Source organism: Anabas testudineus, chromosome 18 (genome assembly GCF_900324465.2).
Source record: "Anabas testudineus chromosome 18, fAnaTes1.2, whole genome shotgun sequence".
Lineage (NCBI taxonomy): Eukaryota > Metazoa > Chordata > Actinopteri > Anabantiformes > Anabantidae > Anabas > Anabas testudineus.
In genome coordinates this window covers 8,870,951-8,893,489 of record NC_046627.1, presented here as the reverse complement: position 1 = coordinate 8,893,489, position 22,539 = coordinate 8,870,951, and the positions used below count along the sequence as shown (strand labels likewise).

At 37.3% G+C, this 22,539-nt stretch overlaps 1 long non-coding RNA gene and 2 pseudogenes across 1 annotated transcript; all 3 read left to right on the top strand.

The window, feature by feature from the left end:
- Nucleotides 1–1,147: 1,147 nt before the first annotated feature.
- LOC117153104 lies at nucleotides 1,148–3,952 on the top strand (annotated as a pseudogene).
- A 4,134-nt stretch (nucleotides 3,953–8,086) lies between these two features.
- LOC113168471 lies at nucleotides 8,087–10,003 on the top strand. The gene is made up of 3 exons (XR_003299438.1): nucleotides 8,087–8,194; nucleotides 9,323–9,370; nucleotides 9,539–10,003. It is a non-coding gene; the product is annotated as an uncharacterized LOC113168471 (long non-coding RNA).
- Nucleotides 10,004–12,187: 2,184 nt separating this feature from the next.
- LOC113168745 lies at nucleotides 12,188–14,868 on the top strand (annotated as a pseudogene).
- Nucleotides 14,869–22,539: the final 7,671 nt, after the last annotated feature.

Genomic DNA, 22,539 nt, shown 5'->3' with positions numbered 1-22,539 from the left:
CAAATGCATGTTCAACAAGTGCTGGCTTCATCCTTACACAGGGGCCACCTGATTCACACCGGTTTTTTCACAAAATTGATGACCTCACTGATTGAATGCCACACTGCTATTTTTTTTGGACACACCCCTTTAGCCAATTGACCAATTATCAACATATCATGAATGCTGGGTCTTGTTTGTTTTCTGATAATCTACTGCATCACCTGGTAACTTGTTTATGAATGTAGCAATGAAAAATATATTAAAACCTGGATTATTCTGGTTAGACACATTGTACTGCTATCATTTTGAACAATACTGTACTACAATACTACAAAGAAACCAGTTTGTAACTAGTTTTATACATAAACATTTAATGATAAAATGTGATTATTGATTGGTTTTGTTTGGAGCTATCTGTCTATATTTTAATTTCTTTCTTCTATCTTTAGCAAAATATGAAAGAGCTGATCACACTGTTGAAGAACTATATATCTTAGTTCAGTGGTTCCCAACCCTCAACGCACACTGTCCTGCTTGTTTTCCAGCTATCCAGGTTGGGAGCCACTGTTTTAGATATTCCAAAAACAGTACTACTGTTAGAAGTTGCTTGTCAAAAGTTAAGACAATAAATTGTGTTAATTATGGTTCTGTGGGCTCTGTTAGATGCAATGTCAGAGAAGGATTTCTTAAAATATAAAATCAAACGACTTTTTGATTTTCATTTTTTTGTACCACTTAGAAAATAATGACTGTTGTAATACTGAATTAATTAGTTAGACTGTGTTTTTATTTTGTTTGTTTCTTTTTCATCATTTCTTAGTCTGGGTGATTTTTTGGGGTCAGGCAAAAAGAAAGAAAAGCTCAATGACACACTGGAGCCACTGAACTGAAGTCAACCCAGAACTAGTGAAAACCCCATTCAAAATAATTTCTAACATTGCTAATAGTGTTTTCCAGCAGTAAGTCCTGTGACTGATCTGGTGTGTAAAGACAAATATGTTTAGCAATTATTTCATTTTGTTGCATTTAAGAACTTTAGAATTTTTTTTTTCCTCATAATGGCTCAATCAATGGAATGATTGTAGTGACTCAACTAAACTATCATGCAGTATGAGTGTTATAGTAGGGTTAATTTGGAATTATTCATATTTTTTGTTAGCTCCTCTACAGAAGTGAGAGCTGTTATCTCTGAACCCCAAACAATGGCAGAAGGATACATCAAATCTCATGTAAGTAATTCTATATAGTATACTGCAGGAAATCATATAAATCATATAAACCATAAAAATAATATGTCAGTGCTGTATTTGTTGTTTCTTTTTTTTGCACATTTGTCACACTTAAATGTTTCAATGAAATCATCAAACAAATTTCAAACGTTACACAAAGATAAGTAAATACAAAAAGCAGTTTTTACATTTTGATTCAATTTATTACAGGAAAAATGTCAAAAATTAAAATTAAAATCAGGACAGGGGCAAATACTTTTTCACAGCACTGTACATTGTTTTTCAAAAACATTACTTACAAACTAATTGTTTCCCGTTTGCAGACACCCATTGAAGTGAAAGTGAATAAAGAGGACCTTGGTGATACTATGGTCAGTTTAGTATCACACAACATACACAGTATTTTTTCAGACTGCATCATTTTATAACACAAAAATGTAACTTTGATGTTTCCACTTTACTTTCCTGCAGGGCAGACATTCACATACATTTAAAGTCAAATTCAATCCTAAAGATCATGATAAATACACCATTCATTGTGATCAACCTGGCACAGTGCTGGCAGCAATAAAATCAATTGAGAAGTACAAAGAGGAGATGGAGAACAAGTGATCGGATGAAAACATTGTAATTCAACTGGGAGAAGCAGATAAGGAATTTGCCATTGCAACACATTTTCCTTGTTCTTGCTTGGGAAAGTATAAGTTGCTGATCATCCTAACACCAAGTGATAAACAGCAAAAGTTGAAAAAGGTTCAGGAGGTCCAACTTCAAGATTACACAGTACATCCAAAAGACAAATATTCAGTTTTCTACATAGATACAGTGGGAGGAAAAAACACCACATCAAAGAAGCTTTTTAGGAATAATATATTCAAAGAGTTTAAGTATCTGTGTGTTTATAGAGAGAGGGGGATGACTGTGGGAGAAGCTCTGCAAAGAGACGGTCGCTTCATTGATAATCTTGACAAATTCACTCTATCTAACAATGAGAATCCAGAGTCTAAGACTGAACTTACTCTAAAGGTTGACCTCCTACATGGAGAAAAATGTTAAATATGTCTTTCACGGGAAATTAAAAAAGAAAAAGAATCACAGCAGGAAAAAACAAAGGCACCAGAGAAGTCAGAGGGGCAATATAAGGAGACACGGCAATGCTCAGATGTAGCACCACAGGGTGAAATCAGTGTGAAAACAGAAGTAAACCAGGTGTGGAGAAAAAAAATGGCTCCTCCACAGTCCAGCAACATTGAGGAGATTTACCAAATACTGCGTCTGCAGACGCCGCGTCTGAAAAGATTAATGGAGAGTAGATTCCCTGATGATTCATATCAGGAGCTGGTGCAGGAGCTGAGTAGAGAAAACTTTGGAAAGATTCAGTCGTCATTCAGTGAAGTTCACAGAGTCAGGAAGCTGCTAAAACTGGGTGAGTCAGTTTGTTATTTGGAAGTACATTGTTCTTCTCAAGCAGTTCAGGGCACAGGCTTTATGCTGTTTGATAATTATGTCTTGACAAATGGCCACTTGTTTACAATGGTTAACTTTCCAGCAGATATGTTAATGAAACCGTTGGAGGAAAATGTTACTGCTGTGTTCAATGTTGAAGATCCTACAGCAGCTGCTGAGTGGAAAAAGTGTAAAGTTAGAGGTATAGTTGATTTAAGACATGATGAACTAGATTATGCCATACTTGAGCTTGAAATTGACCAAAACAAACCACAAGGGCTCCTGAAGAAATTTTGCCCGATGCCTGAGAACGGTGAAGCCTGTGTCGTTGGTCACCCAGAAGGTGGAGTGAAAAAAATGGATCCTACTTGTATCATTGAGAAACAGATTAGAAAACAGAAAGTCATAGAAAGGTTATATCCCTTTATTTTCCACAAAATCATTAACAATCTAAAAGACAATGACATTGACAGTATAATGTTGGGTGGAAAGAACTCAGAAGAAGTAGCTACCTACAATACTTTCATGTATCATGGATCTTCTGGCTCTCCAGTGTTTGATGGCGATGGGGGAGTTTTTGGTTTGCACACTGGGGGATTTCCCTATAAGCATTTAAACCAGACACAGAGTGTGATTGAGTATGCCCAACCTCTGCTTACTATATTTGAAAGCTTTGTCAGTAGGTTGAAAAAAAATGGGTATGATGAACTGTTGGAAACAGTTAAGAAGGAAGCAAAAGGAAACCCAGACCTAGAAAAGATCTGTGGGCTGGAGCTGGACCACAAGGTGGCTCATGTTGATGATGAGTCCATGGAGACTGATTAGTATTAGATCTTCAGAGACCCCTTAGCATATTTTTTAAATATGTCTAGTTGCATAGATTCATTCATATTGAGAGTATTCAATAACTAATCTGATTGTACTTCAGTTGGACATTTTTGTGTTGTAAATAAGTTGAGTAGTAATGATAAAAAAACTGAACAAAAACAGAGTTTAAATCTTTGACTTTATGTAATAAATCAAGAATATATGAGAATTTCACTTTTTAATTGAAAAAAAGAGAACAGTCATACTACAAGAGGAGCAGGTAAAGTTCAGTTTGGTATTGACAGGATGTTCAGGTCAGTCAAATCAAAACTGTAAATGTAGTCATCAGATGTAAGTTATTTTTATTTGGTAGTACAGTTTTTTTGTTTTTTTTTTTGTTTGTTTCAGCTGTTTGTGAAATGTTCGGTGACAAAGTAATAGCCAAGTATTGTAACTTTTCTCATGTTAAGTTGTATGGATTTGATATATAATAAATAATGTAATTACATCTTAAGAGATTTGTCTTTTATGAGTTTCATTTGGCACCAAGTTTGTTTAACGGATTTGGAACTAGTTACATAAATACTAACAATTGTGGAATTAAAACAAATTTCTACTGAGACCTTTTAAGTGGTTTATTACAAAGTATAAAAGACATGAGAACCACAACTGAGTTATACAGCACAACAGTCTTATGAGCTGTTTCAGCTAATGAAGAAAGAACTGTTACACAGCTATTTATCAAAGCCTCAATCACTTTCTCACCAGACTATGCTACACTCCCTGTCTTTGCAGTATTGACTCGCACTCTACCTCTCCAAGGTCAAATATATCTATTCTAAAAACATCTGCTCCTTCATCACTATCAACAATGTCAACAATACAAAAAGCAGTGTTTAACACAAAAACCCTGATTGACTGAAGGGGTGTCATGGGTATCCACTAAATTATGATCGTGGGTGGGTAGTGTACGATAAATGCCTCTGGCACCTCCTTACAGTGATTGACATGCACCCAAGCAGGTCATCCTTTCTTACTCTACTGCTGTGTCAAACATGAAACGCACCTGGTGTTGAATGCATGACTTCACTGGCTGGAACTGGCAGTGCTATTTTAACCTGTGAAGTCACATCTGAAATGTTGGCAGAGAGATTTGCACAATATTGCAACACAGAGTCAACAAACTAGGGTTTTTCACACTGGACTAAGTCCCTTTTGTAAAACCAGGACCACCGTCACACAATGACCTTTGTGACTTTTTGTGTAGCCTCTTGATGTGGGAACAAAGCTGTGGGAACATTCATTGTTAATTTAGTTTATGACTGAAACTTAATTTACTTAATGCATTTAAACAGCATATATAAAAAAAATCTCACACAAAAGTCTGGGGCATAAACTGAAAACTTGTGAGTGTGTTGACGTCTACACACACTCCTTCCTCTTCAACATGATGTCAGCCATCTGGAATGGTTAGGCTTAGACAATTTGTTATCCGGTTAAGACCAGACACCATCATTGTTAATGTGCTCTGATTTGTGCCATAGCAGCTCCTCGGCTTTGTCTGTCTCCTGCTGCATGCAACATCTGAAAGTGGGAAAATGTTGTGAGAGTACAGTTAGAGAAACAGCAAATGGAAGTCCTGTTTTAACTGTGTCCTTTCCTCAAGATTGGACCAGAGTTGTAACAAAACGGCTGTTGCTGTGTTGGGGTAGTTATCATCAACTTCTACATGGATATTAAAGTCACCCACTATAATGACTTTATCTACACTAAGAATTAAATCAGATAGAAAGTCTGAGAATTCAGTTCAAAACTCAGAGTAAGCGACAGGAGGACGGTACACAATAACAAACAGGACTGGTTTTTGACTTTTCCAGATTTTTCAGAGAAAACAATTTTTAGGTCTGGGGTTGATTAATAAACTTGAGTGGAAGATTGCTGCTACTCCTTCACCCCGACCTGTGGGGAGGACTCTTTCATTACATTACAGTCACTTAGCAGACGCTTTTATCCAAAGCGACTTACAAGTCATTACAAGTTACAAGGGTAGGCAGGGCAGCGTGAGGAGGTCTTGCCTAAGGACCCCTACTGGAGGTAGCCATAGCTGGGATTTGAACCCCAGTCTCCCACATGGGAGGCGGTGATGTTACCACTACACTTTCAGACAGACATATTCATCCTGCTGCAGCCAGTTTTCAGTTAGACTATTTGTCTACGTAGCCCACGTTTTTAATGGGACACAACTTAGACAACCAGCGGTTGGAAAAGCCAATTTATGACAGCAATTAATAAACTTAACATGCATGTCTTTGGAAGGAGGAAGCCAGGGTAGCCACAGAGAAAACTTCACACAGAAAAGCGGCTGGACAACCAGAACGGTTTAAAATTAGTGCAAGCTGCCGTTTGGGCTGTTATCATGACTGCTGTATGGTTACACTGGCTGCACCAATCACTTACATTACAAAGTGGTTACTGTCACCTATTGGTGAAAATCTGTACAGCTCCACAGATAGCCCAACTAGAAGCAGGTGAGGGTATCTTTGTTTTGCAGGAGCCATAAAGCAGTTAAAATGAAAATAACCAAAGGAAAAAAAAAAAAAACTTGAGGCACATTTGGAATCAATAGCAGAATTTAGATCCAACAGAGATGTTACTGGGCATGTTTGTTTGCCTCCAGTCCTCGTGCCTCAAGGACAGCAGATTTGCACAGGGCCCAGCCCTGTATCAAAGCTGCCTTACATCCTGAAAGAATGTGCTGCAAGATTTACATTGATTCTCTTCCCTGTACCAGAGTAGAGGTTCAGGATATGGGGAATCATCATACCTGGCCATACTCAGAAAGCTGAGCTATGCTTGGGGTATCTACAGAGGTATTTGTTATTTAAATAATTGCGATTAAGTGTGTAAATAATGAACGTGTCATGCAACCAGAGGGTACAAAAGATGGAGTCAGACCATATCTAATTTCTTGCTTGTCCTGTGCAAACTTGGCCAATAAGCCAATTCTGATTCTTAGATTAGTTTCTTGGAAAAAAAGGGCTGGACAAAGAAGCAGGCATTAAAAGGAATATGTTTCACTCTTAACTCTTGAGGCACCAAGTCTGAACTTCCAAGTATGGGAGTATGTACCATACGGCCTGTACTCTGTATTGAGAAACACACTGGGACACTGTTTACAAGTCAGAGCGTGTTTGTGCTTTGCCCCACCTCAAAAGCTGAGGATATTCAGATCCAGGTGATTAACGTTGAGGTAAGATATTTGTTTTCTTCTATTATGTGCACGTAAGGGTAAATTATCGAGGTATTCATTTTATGAATTTATAAGTGAGATCTCATCTTCATTTGAAAGTTTTTGTTTAAATTTTATTTTCACTTGTAATCATTTATTGTTACATACAGTTAGTGTTAATCCATAATGTGTGTTCAAACACATTCTGACAATTAGGGTGAATTAACTATGTGTCTTTGTGAGTCAGCACTTTAGTTAGAGATAGAACACCTTTCTCTATCCTGGCTAGACAGTCAGAAAGGATGTGTATGGAATTAAACTGTATTAGCAGCTTTTCTTTCAGCCTTTAGCATTAAGCACAAACTGTGCTGTAGCCTGTTTAAGTTGCTCTCTTCTTTCTCATGTCTTTTTATTAATTTATTTTCTTTTCTTTTCAGTTTCTAAGTAACTGGTTTAGGAAATTAAGTTCTACCCTCTCAGATCATGGTGTTTGAGAGAGTTTTTTATCTTTGTTTTAAATTTTTGAATCATAAAGCATTAATAAAGTTTATTGTATCTTAAATCTTGAACCTTGAAAAACATACACCTATAAAAGATGCAAACTTCAGGAAAAAAAAACAAAAAAAAAACAAACAAAAAAAAAATATATATATAGATCTATGTGATTTTTATATGATTTTCCCAGGTGTTGAAATACTTAAGTTCAGCGGTGCAAGACAAATAAATTCTTTAAAAATCATACAATGTGATTTCCTGGAATTTCGGGAATTTTTTATTCTGTCTCTTAGAGTGGGAATGCACATACAACGTGAATTTCAGACCCCTCCATAATTTCGAAGTGGGAGAAGTTGCAAAATTGCAGGGTGTTCAAATGCTTCTGTTCCTCACTGTATCTCTATGTATTTCTCTCTTTCTATCTCAAACATATATAGTTATATCTATAATTCTGTACAATAGCATTCATTTTCTATCTAATTCAGTAAGGACTTAGCCTTATATGTAAATGTGTCTTGAGATGCTTTTGCTATTATATAAAAAAATGAATTTAATTATGTTACAAAAAGAAGCATAAACCGAATTTTCCTATATCTGTTATGGTCAGATTCAGTTAATATTTTGTAGGTCAATTTTGTGCCACCAAGGAGTAACCTGTGTGCACAAGTGGTTCTTGTATGTCTTTACAACAAAGTTTATCAGATAGGGCACCAACAATACAATTTATATTGTTAGGTATTTATTTATTGGTATCAGCTTTGCTTGAATACAATTCAGATCTAGTACATCTCAGTACACATTGCAGCTAAAAGTGTTTACAGCAATTAAACTAATGACATTTAAAATATACAAACAATGTGTTTTGTATGTATCACTTTTTTTCTTTTTTAATCATTCCAGACCTCTGAGAGACAAACTCCTACCAGGACCCTCCACATGGCTGCCATATGTGTATCTGAGCTGACTCAGCCTGAAATCATCCTGGTTGCCGAACACAAACTACTAAGTACTTGCCTTTAAAAAGTACTCCATGACAAGAAGCACCTATTCAAATTATGTATAATTAGTTTTAATTGAAAAATTACTCAGATCTACAGTACTTTTACTTAGATAAAAAGTACCCAAACCTAAATGTTCAGCAAGAAGACTTAGAGTTGGACCGGACTAGACTGGTTTTCATTATGTAGGATTTGATGGACACATCGGACATCTAGTGAAGATACTTTAGAAATACATAATGTAATAAAGTGCCTTTTCCATTGTCTTTTAGATAATTAATTTCTGACAGTGGACAGGGGAAAGCGTGTGCTGTCCATTGTTCAAGACAGAAAAAAAAACTGCTGAACACCACAGATACTATTTGTTCCAGCTGGCTGTAATACGAATTTCATGTAGCGCCTTAAAGCGTCAATCAATCAATCCATCTGTCTGAATTTTCTTTTCTTTTCTGTTTTCTATTTTATCTCCAACCAATTTAAAAAAAATGATAACAGTGTTGAAAACCTATAGATTGTAGATTTTAAACATAATAATACCAGTTTTTAACAATTGACTAAGAAAATAAACCCACAGAACATTGAGAGTGTTGAAATAAATGTGAGAGAATTATTATTATTATTATTTTTATCAAATTACTGATTTCTTTCATTTGAAACATTCATTTTTGTGGCATGTAAGAACTTTAGAATGATTTTTTCCCTTACAATGGCTTAATCAATTTACCTATATCAGGAAACAATCACTTCACTTCAAGTATGGAATGATTCTAGTGACTCTATCTCTAACACATCTATTCATACAGTATGAGTGTTTTATTAGGGTTAATTTGAAATTATTCAGTTCTTTTGTTTGCACCTTTACAGAAGAGAGAGCTGTTATCACTGAACCCCAAACAATGGCAGAAGGAAACAAAAAATCTCATGTAATTCTATATAGTACTCTGGAGTAAGGCTAATTGAATACAAAATGCATTTTTAAATGATGATTTGATTTATTACAGGCAAAGCCTGTAAACTTTTGACCCAAAGGTAAAACATTAAAAAAAACAGGAAAGGGGCAAATACTTTTTCATAGCACTGAACATTGTTCTTCAAAAACATTACTTAAATAACTTATAATTGTTTCTCATTTGCAGACACCCAGTGGAGTGGACGTGAAGAAAGAGGATCTTAGTGATACTATGGTCAGTTTAATGTCACTCATTTGTAGACTGCATTTCATTACACAAAGATGTCATTTTGATGTTTTCACTTTAATTTCGTGCAGGGCTGACATTCACATTTATTCAGTGTCAAATTCGATCGTAAAGATCATGATAAATTCACCCTTTATTGTGATCAACCTCGCACAGTGCTGGCAGCAATAAAATCAACTGAGAAGCACAAAGAGGAGATGGAGAACAAGTGGTCGGATGAAAACATTGCGATTCAACTGGGAAAAGCAGACGAGGAATTTGCCATTGCAACACATTTTCCTTGTTCTTGCTTCGGAAAGTATAAGTTGCTGATCATCCGATCATCAAGTGATAAACAGCAAAAGTTGATCAAGGTTCAAGAGGTCCAACTTCCAGATTACACAGTACATCCAAAAGACAAATATTCTGTTTTCTACATAGATACAGTGGGAGGAAAAAACACCACATCAAAGAAGCTTTTTAGGAATAATATTTTCAAAGAGTTCAAGTATCTGTGAGTTTATGCCGAGAAAAGGGATGACTGTGAAAGAAGCTCTGCAAAGAGACGGTTGTTTCATTGATAATGATTGAATGATTGATATCATCCATAAACATGGTATTTTTTCCATTACTTTGCTGATGACACTGCACTGTCCCTTTATGGCTCAGACCATTGAAGGCTGAGTTTCTGACATGAGTGTATAAAAGACATGAAAAATTGGATGGCTTGAATTTTTTTGCAGCTGAATTCTAACAAAACAGAAATAAGTTCACAACATGTATCCAAACACATCTTGCCGTGCAAAAATTCTCTTTTAGGTAACTCTAAGCCCCCTGTCTTGTCTCCTTATTTGGTGAGCATTGTGTCACAAAACTTGTTTGTTGGGGTGGCTGTGGCTCAATAGGTAGAGCAGTTGTCTGCCAATCACAGGATTGGTGGTTTGACTGCCACTTCACATGCCAAAGTGTCCTTGGGCAAGATACTGAACCCCAAGTTGCTCCTGGTGAGTCAGGTCAGCTGCATAGCTGCTCTGTTGTTTTGTTTTTTGTTTGTTTCATTTTTAACTAAACATTCTGTATGTATGTTGTGATGTGAATAAAAAGTCAAGTACAATCAAATTGGAATGTCTTTAATTGTCCTTCTGACAGAGAGGCTCCTAAAGATGCAGGTTAACGCTTCCTGGATTACTTACTACCTAACAGACCACAGGTTTTACCGCTGCAAGGTTGATTGAGCATGTGATTACTCATTAGCAGCACCCCAGAGGACTGTCCTCTCACCTTTCCTGTTCACCATCTACAACTAGAACCCAGAGTCCTGTCATCGCCAGAAGTTCTCAGACGACTCTGCAATTGTGGGGTGGTTAGTTGTGGAGAGGAGGCAGAAGACAGAGGTCTGGTGGAGTGTTTTGTAAAGTCGTGTGGAAACATTCACCTGACCTTGAATGTGACAAAGACCACGGAGATGGTTATGGACAGACACAGGAAGTAGAGGTGGTAGTGGGGTACAAATACCTGGGAGTTCACCTAGACAACAAACTAGACTAGAACTGCAGCACAAAGGCTGTCTGTTAAATCTTTTACCAGTCTGTTGTAGCCAGTGCAATTTTCTGGGTTATGTTTGAGATCAATATAAAGTATGTCCCGTAGAAATGCATCTTTTATCTTTTCTTGTTTTGGTTTGGCCCCCCTTTTTTTCACGAGATTTCTGAAACCTTATGTGGCACTAAAACTCCCAAGACAACTCCCAGTTGTCCTCATGTGGAACAAGTCAGACGTCATTGAACTGAAACTGAAACTGTTCTATTAGATCCGATCACGGGTCTTTCAGGGATTTGAAACGGTGGAATAAGTGAGGTCAGAAAGGAGCAAAAGCTGGTATTTTGCTTTTGCCTTTTGCTTTCGCGTTGTGTTTACGTGATTCTAGTGCATCAGTTTCTTGAATGGGATTGAATGACAGATTACAGCTTGCTGTAACTGTGTGACATAGAAGGGTTAATATATCATGTGAGAACAATGAAGAAAGATCCGCCCACTAGACAACCCGCCTTTATCTATCTGTGTTCAAACACAGCGCGCCATTTTACAGAGCCGGGTTACAAACGTTGAGGTAAGCTGCTTTCTTTACATACACTGAATGGTAGTGTGCCCATGATTGTCTAAATACATTAATGAGATTAATTTACATTTACATCTATATTTAGTCATTTGGCAGACGCTTTTATCCAAAGCAACTTACAAGTTAAGCAAACAAAATCAAAGTCAAGAAGAAAAAACGAAGAATCAAAGAAAAGAGTTATCATATAGGTGTTTCTGTTTCAAGAGATGTAAGTACAAGAGAGCAGAAACGTTTTTTTTGTGTGTGTGTGTGAAAAGGAATATGCAAAGTGCATATTTTTTATGTGCAAATGAATATGCGTGAGAGATCTGTTTTCAGCAGTTTTTTAAATAATTAATTAATACAAAAAATAAAAACACGTCTAATAACACAGCTATGCCTGAACTTTGCTATTTACTTTTCCATATCTGTCAAACTGTCTTTTTTGTGGACACGGTCCAGTTCTGCTTTCAGCCACATCCTGGGGATTTGGGTGGAGTAACAGCCAGTGTCCTTGTGAGTCACCATCCTGCATGAAGGAAAAACAGCTTTCTCCAACCGTGCTACAATAAACAACTCTTTTATCATTTAAGAATAAAAACTAAGGAACTAAGAAACATTATATTCCTTTAATGTTCAATATAGTACCCGATTTACTCCATGTAGCTTATCTAGTGTTAGTCAAATTTGCACATGTAATCAACTTTTCATAATCCTTACATTTTGACATGGCCGTAACTGTTGCATCCCCACCAATATGAAGGACGTAATCATATCTGTGTTCTTATTTTAGGCATGACTTAAGTTAATCCAGCTCTTTGTATAAACAGTTTACTTCCTTATTGTGGTGTTAGGTGAAAATGCCGCCAACCAAATGAAGAACTGAAGGAGTGAAGGACATCAGGTCCTTTTTTGAAAAGGAAAGTGTGAGTAAAAAACTTGCTGTTCTGCTATCAATGCTTAGAAATAATAATAATAATTGTAATTGTGTCAAATCATCTGAGACATTTGTAAATTGTGTTAAGTAATGTTTAGTAAACTACTCCAGTGTTACTTTTATGCAAATTTAGTGTAATGTATGCTTGTGTGTTGAATATATGACTTGCAAGTTGCAACAGTGTTGAGGTCTTTCTCATGTTCTGCATCTTTTCATTAGAACCATCCTGGCAGCAGCACTGAGACCAGTACAGGCACTTCACAGCCAGGTGGAGCTGCAGCCTCTGAGGTGAGTCACTGTAAAATGCAGACCGGGCTGCAGATGGCGATCGTGCTCCAGTTTAAGCACCCCTCATGTATATGTAGAAAAATATTTTGTTTTGAAATAAGACATATTTTGCTATTTCTTCAGTAATAGTATTGTGTAACTACAACTCCTGCACCAGAATGAAAATGATCTTGTTAGATAGTTAAGATGTGGTTTATTATTAACACAGGTCATTTTTTCAAGGCCAAAATCTAAAAGTTTTTCTCATTGTACAGACCTTTACAGGCTGTCAAGCTAGAGTGAAGTAAGAGAATGACGGCGATTCTGTGGTCAGTAGACTTACACACACAAACCTACACACTTCACACCCAAAACTGTTTGTTTATAATAACGAGGGCCTTTAACTTATATTATCTCCCTCTGAATTCCTGCAGGAAGAACATTTGCACAGTTTCATAGTGAAATTCAGTCGCACTGACCATAAAGAATACACCATTGACTGTGATCATCCTCGCACAGTGCTGGAGGTGATAAAGTCTAATGAATTGTACAAAAAGATGAATAAATATTCAGATGACCACATAGTAATTCAACTGGGCAAAGAGGACAGGGCGTCTATTGTTGCAACACATTTCCCTTGTTCTTGAATCAGTGATGGTGAGTGTTTGATCATATCAGGTAAATCAGAAAAAAGTTGAAGAGGCCAAAGCCCAACATTACCAAATGATACATCCCAGAAACAAATACTCTGTCTTTTACATTGATAGAGAGGGAGGGATCAACACCAAGACAAAGGAGCTTTTCAGAAGCACCGCTGTCAGACAGTTCAAGTATCTGTGTGTGTATGGAGAGAAGGGGATGACAGTGAAAGAAGCTGTGAGACGTGACGGTTGCTTCATTGACCTTGATTACTTCGAACTGTCTGACAATGAGAATCCAAACGTGTTCACTGGCTGTTCAGAGAGGGTTGACAAGCTAGACCAAAAAGAGTTCAAGATATGTCTTCCTCTGAATAGGAAGGGAAATGATGAGGAGGGACAGGAAAACCAAGGTGCTGCAAATAGGTAAGAACACAAGCCGGGCACCAAAGCGATCTTAGATGCAGCCCAGCAGAGTGGAATCAGTTTGAAAACTGTGGTGGAAAAGAGCAGCGACAAGACTGAGGAGATTTATGAAATACTGCGTCAGCAGTTTCCAGAGCTGAAGGAACTGATGGAGAGTAGGTTTACAGAAAATTCTTATCAGGAGGAGCTGAAGCTGAGGAAAGAAAACTTTGGAAAAATCCAACAGTCATTCAGTGAAGTTCACAGAGTCAAGAAGCTGCTGGAACTGGGACAGTCGGTTTGTAAAGTAGTTGTTGAGGGAGTTTGTATGGGAACAGGCTTCGTACTGTTTGATAACTTTATCCTGACTAATGCACATTTGTTTAATAATTATGCTTGAAGGACAGAATGGTATCGACGTGTTTGCTCTATTTAACTATGACGAACCTGAGCCAAATGCAAATTACTACTACTTCAGTAGTAAGACAACATTCATTGACTTTGATAGGAAACTGGATTATGCCATACTCGAGCTGAACACTCAGGCCCAAAAACCCAACATAAAATTTAAAAAGAATATAAAGATACCACCAGGGCTGCTGAAGGAATTTGCTCCTGTGCCTCATGAGGGTGAAGCCTGTATCATTGGTCACCCAAAAGGAGAAGTGAAAAAAATGGATCCCACATGTATCATTGAGACCGAAAAGAGGGGTCAGGCTGTCGATGATCATTTACATCCATACATGGACACTCTGTTCATCATTCACTCAATCAGTCAAGTGATCAAAGATCAGGGCATTGAAAACATCATGATGGGTGGAAATGAAGCAGATGATGTAGTGACCTACAACACTTTCATGTATCATGGAGCTTCAGGCTCTCCAGTCTTTGATGCTCGTTGCAAAGTGTTTGGTTTGCACACGGCAGGATACACCTATGGGTTTCCACAGGAAACCGAAAATGTGATAGAGTTTGGCCGTCCTCTGCTTACTATATTTGGAAACTTTGTAAGGATGCTGAAAAAAAATGGAAATGAGAATCTATTGAAGAGTTGAAAAGGAAGCAGATTCAAACCAGTACCTAAAAAAGGTTCTGAAGTCTGAGTCAGATGATTCTGAGGAGCCAATGGATGAAGGGTGATGGTGTATTCAGAGGATCCTGAGCCAAGCGTCTAAACACATTGAGCTGAATAACCTCTAGTTCACAAAATCCAGAAATGACAGAAGCTTATAGTTTGACTCCTTTGTAACAATTAACTGAATACAACAAATGTTTTATATGTTACTGTTAAAATGATTTTGCTTTATTAAAGTGGATTTCTTTCTTTTTTCTTTTGTTTCACCTACTATAGTTGTAATCACCAGATGTTGTTGCTTTTATTGATATTTTATTCCAACCTCAGCTGTTAGCCTGTGTAATAAGACTGTATGACTTTCAGTGTCCTGTTGTTATAAACAATTCCATTAAAACCATTGTATTAAAACTAACTTGCATTGTTCAATATCCATTTCTTCTTATTCATTAAGTATCACCTCTTTCCCCTTCAAATCAGTAAAATGTCAATTTATTTTGTCTTTGTTTTGTTTTTAGGCTCTCACAATGTGTTTATTTAAACTAAACTATGATCCTTCACTAGTAGTAGAAGTCTTTTTTTGCCTAAACTCAACCACCCACAGACTCTGGATTTGAACCTGGTACAATAGCAAAAGCTCCTCTAATGGAGGTCAGACTGGAAAAGTTTGTCACATAGGCTGAAATACAAGTCAGTAGGAAATGAAGATAAAACATTACCATACTACTGTGCAGGTTAGGAGAAATAACAAACCAGCAGCTCCCCTAAGTAACCATTTCAACTCAGTTCTCAGTTTTGTTGATTTGGTCTGGTTAATAATTCAGTCAATTACAAACACAGACATGATGATTTTTAGATTATAAAGAGAATATTAGAAGTTGATGTGTTTTACAAGTAAACACGTTACACACTACTCAAAAAAAAAGAATAACTCCAGAACTGTAATAAGTGATATTTTATGTATACTATAATTGACAGACAGAGGACTGATTCTATTTACTATATAAATGCCCCCCTTAGGCAATTTTATTATGAAGCACAATCAAATATCTATTGCTACGCAGATGATACCAGCTGTATTTATCAATGAAACCAGAAGAAACTAATCAATTAGTCAAACTTAAGACATAAAATCCTGGATGTCCTCCAATTTCCTTCTCCTAAATCCGGACAAGACAGAGGTTATTTTATTTGGACCTAAAAATCTCAGAAACACTATGTCTAATCATGTTCTCACCATTGATGACTTACCAGTATTAGCCTCAAGTAATACTGTAAGAAATCTCGGAGTTATCTTTGATCAGGATATCTCCTTCACTTCATACATTAAAGAAATCTCTAGAAATGCCTTTTTTCACCTGAGAAACATTGTTAAACTTAGGAGCATCCTGTCCCAAAGTGATGCTGAAAAACTAGTCCATGCATTTGTTACTTCCAGACTGGACTATTGTAATTCATTATTAATAGGATGTCCCAATAACTCATTAAAAAGCCTCCAGTTAATCCAAAATGCTGCAGCCAGAGTTCTGACTGGAATTAACAAGAGAGATCATATTTCTCCAACGTTAGCTTCTCTCCATTGGCTCCCTGTAAAATCCAGAATTGAATTTAAATTTCTTCTCCTCACTTATAAATCCCTTAATAATCAGGCTCCATCTTATCTTAAACACCTCATAGTTCCATATCTTCCAAGCAGAGCTCAACGTTCTCAGACTGCAGGTTTACTTGTGGTTCCTAGAGTTTCCAAATGTAGAATGGGAGGCAGAGCCTTTAGCTACCAAGCCCCTCTCCTGTGGAACCAGCTCCCAGTTCAGGTTCTGGAGGCAGACACCCTCTCTACATTTAAGATTAGACTTAAAACTTTCCTTTTTATAAAGTTTATACTTAGAGATGGATCAGGTGACTCTGAACCATCTCTTAGTTATGCTGATATAGCTTAGTCTGCTGGGGGACCTCTACTGATAAACTGAGCTCCTCTCCTCTCTCCTTTCTCCTGTATCAATGCAAATGCCACCATTGCATGTCATTAACTTTGTGTCTTCTCTCTCCTGTAGTTGTGTTTCCTCCTCTCTGTCTCCCTCTCTCTGTACTTTTCTGCAGGTATCCTCGACCTGGAGCTGTACATCTACAGAATCCAGTTGACCTGTCCAATGTTCTTGCTGCTTGTTGTTGTCTTTATTGCCTGCTGTTCTTTTCTCTTTTCTCTTTTCACCCCAACCGGTCGAGGCAGATGGCCGCCCACTATGAGCCTGGTTCTGCTGGAGGTTTCTTCCTCTAAAGGGAGTTTTTCCTCTCCACTGTTGCCTTAAGCTTGCTCTAATTGTTGGGTTTTCTATATCATTTTTTAATTCAATTCAATACAATTCAATTTTATTTGTATAGCGCTCTTTACAATTGACATTGTCACAAAGCAGCTTTACACAAGCAAAGAAACTATGGAAGTTTACATGAACAGTGAATGTGTATTAATCATAATAATCAGATTGTCCCTGATGAGCAAGCAGATTACTGATAAAGCTCTGTGCAGTAGTTGATGTAAATGTACGTTTAATGCAGTAGCACGGTGCTGAGTATACATTATTAATATGACACACTTTTGTTGAGACAAGATAGTGGTCTGAGATAACAGTGGAAGTGTAAGTAAATTATAATTAATCAGAAGGATATTATTAAATCCCGCTTTATGAGTGGGTCCTACTACACACTGATCTACTCCTAGCGAGTCCAGTATGGACATAAATGCTGTTCTCAGAGGGTCTTCTGGATTCTCAAAGTGAATATTAAAATCTCCAGCGATTAACGCTTTGTCTACAGAAACAACTAGGTTAGAGAGGAAATCTGCAAATTCACAAAGAAATTCAGAGTAGGGCCCTGGAGGTCTGTAAATGATAATTAGTGGGATCGGCTGAGCGGACTTTATTTTTGTATCTATACTTATGTTACATTCAAAAGCTTTAAATTTGTGAACATGTTTTTGTATGATAGTCAGATTATCTTTGTAAATAACTGCGACACCTCCTCCTCTACTAGTCAGACAAAGCTGGTGAATGTAGCTGTATCCAGGAGGAGTTGCTTCATTTAAAGGTTTTAGTCAACCCGAGTTGAAAATTGTTGTGTAGATGAAAAAACATGCGCGTCCTCCAAGGAGCAGAAAAGGAAGTTAACAAGCTAACAGATCAAAGAAAGCTGGAGTAGCTTTTTACACAGTTATTTTTGTAAGGTCTTAAACCTTACACTGTACAGTGCTTAGAGATGACTTCTGATGTGAATTATTGCTACACAAATAAAATTTAACTGAATTGAATTGAATTAAATTTCTGATCAGATGGTAAAGCCCAATGAGGCAAAGTTCATCTTTTCAGTTGATTAGATTTTACAATACTAATTAGTTTGCTTTTATACTGGTGTGAGTGAAAAGTTTTATACATAAATTAACTTCCATTGACTTCCATTTTCTTCCACATTTCTATTTATCTACTTCTTTTGTTTATTTGTTTACTTTGTTCTGAGGATGCTTTTGTTCTTCATTTTTCCTTCAGCTCCTTCCTCTCCATGACTCCTCCTCCTCCTGCGGCCACTCCTGGTAGGTGGTGGAGCTCATGAGTTTGCGTAGTAGATGGCCTATGAAGTAAAGACAGACATTGATGGTCATGAAAAGTACAAAGCAAGGTTCGTAGCAAAAGGCTACAGTCAGAAATCAGGAACTGACTATGAAGAGACATTTTCACCCACAGCTGATATGACAAGTGTTAGAGTGATCATGCAGAAGGCAGCTCAGGAAAATTTAGTTTTACACCAGATGGATGTTAAAACTGCTTATCTACATGCACCAATCGACTGTGAGATATACATGGAACAACCTAAAGATTATGAAAAGATGTCAGAAACAAGTGAAAAACTTGTATGTAAGTTACAGAAATCGCTTCATGGTCTCAAACAATCAGGGAGAAATTGGAATGTTATGTTACACACCTGCTTAGTTGAGAACAGCTTTACACAGAATCCAGCTGACAACTGTGTGTATACAAGAGAGAACTATGATGGAAAAGTGATCATAATAATATGGGTAGATGACCTGATCATAGCAGCAGACAATACAAATGTACTGACAGACACAAAGAAAACACTCACTGAAAGGTTCAAAATGAAAGACCTGGGAAAGTTAAAACATGTCTTAGGAATAGATTTTGAACAGACAGAGGAAAGTGTAAAGATGTCACAAGAAAAATATGTGAAAAAAATATTGAACAGGTTTAACATGCAAAACTGCAAACCTAGAGCAACCCCATGTGAACTCAAACCAGACTTCACAGAAAATGCAAAGAAAATGGACGACCCAAGAATCTAGAGGGAGGCAGTAGGAAGTTTACTCTACTTGTCCACTTGTACCAGACAGGAGTTTGGTGGTCAGTAGACTGTCACAGTATTTTGCTGAACCAACAGAAGAACACTGGAACACAGTGAAACACGTGTTCATATATATCAAGGGTACAGAAAAACACAGTTTGCACTTCAAGAGAAACTCTGAGAAATTAGGTCTAAAAGTGTACAGTGACGCTGACTGGGCATCAGATGCTACAGACAGATGTAGCACATCAGGATATTGCATCAGTCTGAGCAAAGACAGTGGTCTGATTGCATGGAAGACAAGGAAACAAACAACTGTAGCATTATCTACTTGTGAGGCAGAATATGTATTCTTAGCATCAGCTATGCAGGAGAGTATTCATCTGGAACAACTACTCACAGGGATTGATTCATACCAATACACAAAGACCAAGGGGTAGAAATATCAGTCACTATCATTCCTCTTGCTCACTGTCCCCTGTTTTTGTGCTGATGTGATTTCACTGCTAAGATGAAATCACTGATCGAGAGTGGACGGGCTGGTTGGAGACCGTTGTCATAGCCTGGAAAAAAAGGGTTCATTTTAAGATATATGATGAAATTAGAACTTAAGAAGCAGCTAGCTACATAATGTGTAATTTCACTGCAGCTTGTTGACTAATAAAGTGCTTTCAGCTTAACAATAGCACTGTACAATAAAGTTGAAAAGGAACATTACTGAGCTATGTCATTGTTTTTTCTCAGCCTCTCCTTAAACAATAAAAATGTGTTTGTTTGTAAATGTGTGGGTGTGTCTTATGTTAAAGTTCAACTTAAGGCACGTCCTTGTCTCCATTAAGACATCTTTTGTTTCCATTTTCTGGTTTGGCCTCATTTTTCACATCAGATCTTTCCAGAATCATACATGGCACGAAGACAACTTCCTGCTGTTCTCCTCCTGTCACGTGATTTCTCTTATAACATGTCTCAATGTCAGTTGTGTACTTACATAACTGAAACTGAAACTGATTCAATCCCAGGTCTCTGAAATAGAACAGTAAAATCAGGATCAGGAAATCTGACAATTTTTCTTTTGCATTAAGTGAAATCTGATTCTAAAACATATCATTATATGCTTTGTTAGGATCTGTCTTTAAAACCAACCATAGATTAGGGCTTGTGTAAAGGTGAGACTCAGGATCAGGATGGTGTTTAGTAAATAACTAGATTACATTCAAATTGCCAAACAATGTTGTTTCCTGGCAGCTACAAAGCTTCTAGGAGAACGTCCTTTGGTCAGATGAGACTAAACTAAAACATTTTTGGAAGTCACATCAGCTGTATGTTCACAGAAGCAAAAATGAAGCATACAAAGAAAAGAACACTGTACCTAATGTGAGACATGGGGGAGGCTCTGTTATGTTCTGGGGCTGTTTTGCTCCGTCTGGAGTTTCTTAAATCTGTGAAGGGTACAATAAAACCTCAAGACTACCAAAGCTTTAAAAGGTTTATGCGTTGTGTTAAACCAGAGTTCAGTGAGAAAGTTATTTTGTCTCCACCACACCCTTCACATGATCCACGAGTCGCCATTTCATGTAGTTTCACTTGTTTCTGCGCTGATTTCTCACTAAATCTCTGTGGCTGCAAACACAAACACACAAACAAGAAAACTTACAAATAACTCTGTTGTTCTAAGACAGACACATTAGCAGATCATCAGCACCTCCACTCACCTGCCTATATCTGTACAGGAAAGGTTCATGACATGTCAGTCACTATAGCTGATGTATGTCTTGAGACAATGTCTTGAAATATTTCTCAAGGCCTTGGATTCAAGGAGACCTATCCTCTCCATGCTTGTGACGAGATGAACAAATGACCTCCATGAGGGAATTTCTACAAATTTGGCACTAACATCCATTTGTAAACAAGAATGTGATTATATAAAATGGCACCAAATTATTGCAAACCAAATTTTACCACAGCTGCAGTTCAGCTGTTGGGAACTTAACAATGATACTGTAACTGTGCAGGTTTGTTTGCCTTCATTCTTTGTGCCTCCAGGAAAGGAGATTTGTGCAGGACCCAGTTATGGTGCCTCCTTTATGGGCCCTGTATGAAGTTTTGTTATTTAGACTAGTGTCTTTGGGAAAAAAAAGGGGTAGAGATATTAGTCACTATCATTCCTCTTGCTCACTGTCATTACTGAGTTTTGCGGTTATTTTTTCTCAGCCTCTCCTTAAACAATAAAAATGTGTTTGTTTGTAAATGTGTGGGTGTGTCTTATGTTAAAGTTCAACTTAAGGCACGTCTTGTCAGTGTCCATTAAGACATCTTTTGTTTCCATTTTCTGGTTTGGCCTCATTTTTCACATCAGATCTTTCCAGAATCATACATGGCACGAAGACAACTTCCTGCTGTTCTCCTCCTGTCACGTGATTTCTCTTATAACATGTCTCAATGTTAGTTGTGTACTTACATAACTGAAACTGAAACTGATTCAATCCCAGGTCTCTGAAATAGAACAGTAAAATCAGGATCAGGAAATCTGACAATTTTTCTTTTGCATTAAGTGAAATCTGATTCTAAAACATATCATTATATGCTTTGTTAGGATCTGTCTTTAAAACCAACCATAGATTAGGGCTTGTGTAAAGGTGAGACTCAGGATCAGGATGGTGTTTAGTAAATAACTAGATTACATTAAAATTGCCAAACAATGTTGTTTCCTGGCAGCTACAAAGCTTCTAGGAGAACGTCCTTTGGTCAGATGAGACTAAACTAAAACATTTTTGGAAGTCACATCAGCTGTATGTTCACAGAAGCAAAAATGAAACATACAAAGAAAAGAACACTGTACCTAATGTGAGACATGGGGGAGGCTCTGTTATGTTCTGGGGCTGTTTTGCTCCGTCAGGATTTTCTTAAATCAGTGCAGGGTACAATAAAATCTCAAGACTATCAAAGCTTTAAAAGGTTTATGTGTTGTGCTAGATCAGAGTTCAGTGAGAAAGTTATTTTGTCTCCACCACACCCTTCACATGATCCACGAGTCGCCATTTCATGTAGTTTCACTTGTTTCTGCGCTGATTTCTCACTAAATCTCTGTGGCTGCAAACACAAACACACAAACAAGAAAACTTACAAATAACTCTTTTGTTCTAAGACAGACACATTAGCAGATCATCAGCACCTTCAGTCACCAGCCTATATCTGTACAGAAAAGGTTCATGACATGTCAGTCACTATAGCTGATGTATGTCTTGAGACAATGTCTTGAAATATTTCTCAAGGCCTTGGATTCAAGGAGACCTATCCTCTCCATGCTTGTGACGAGATGAACAAATGACCTCCATGAGGGAATTTCTACAAATTTGGCACTAACATCCATTTGTAAACAAGAATGTGATTATATAAAATGGCACCAAATTATTG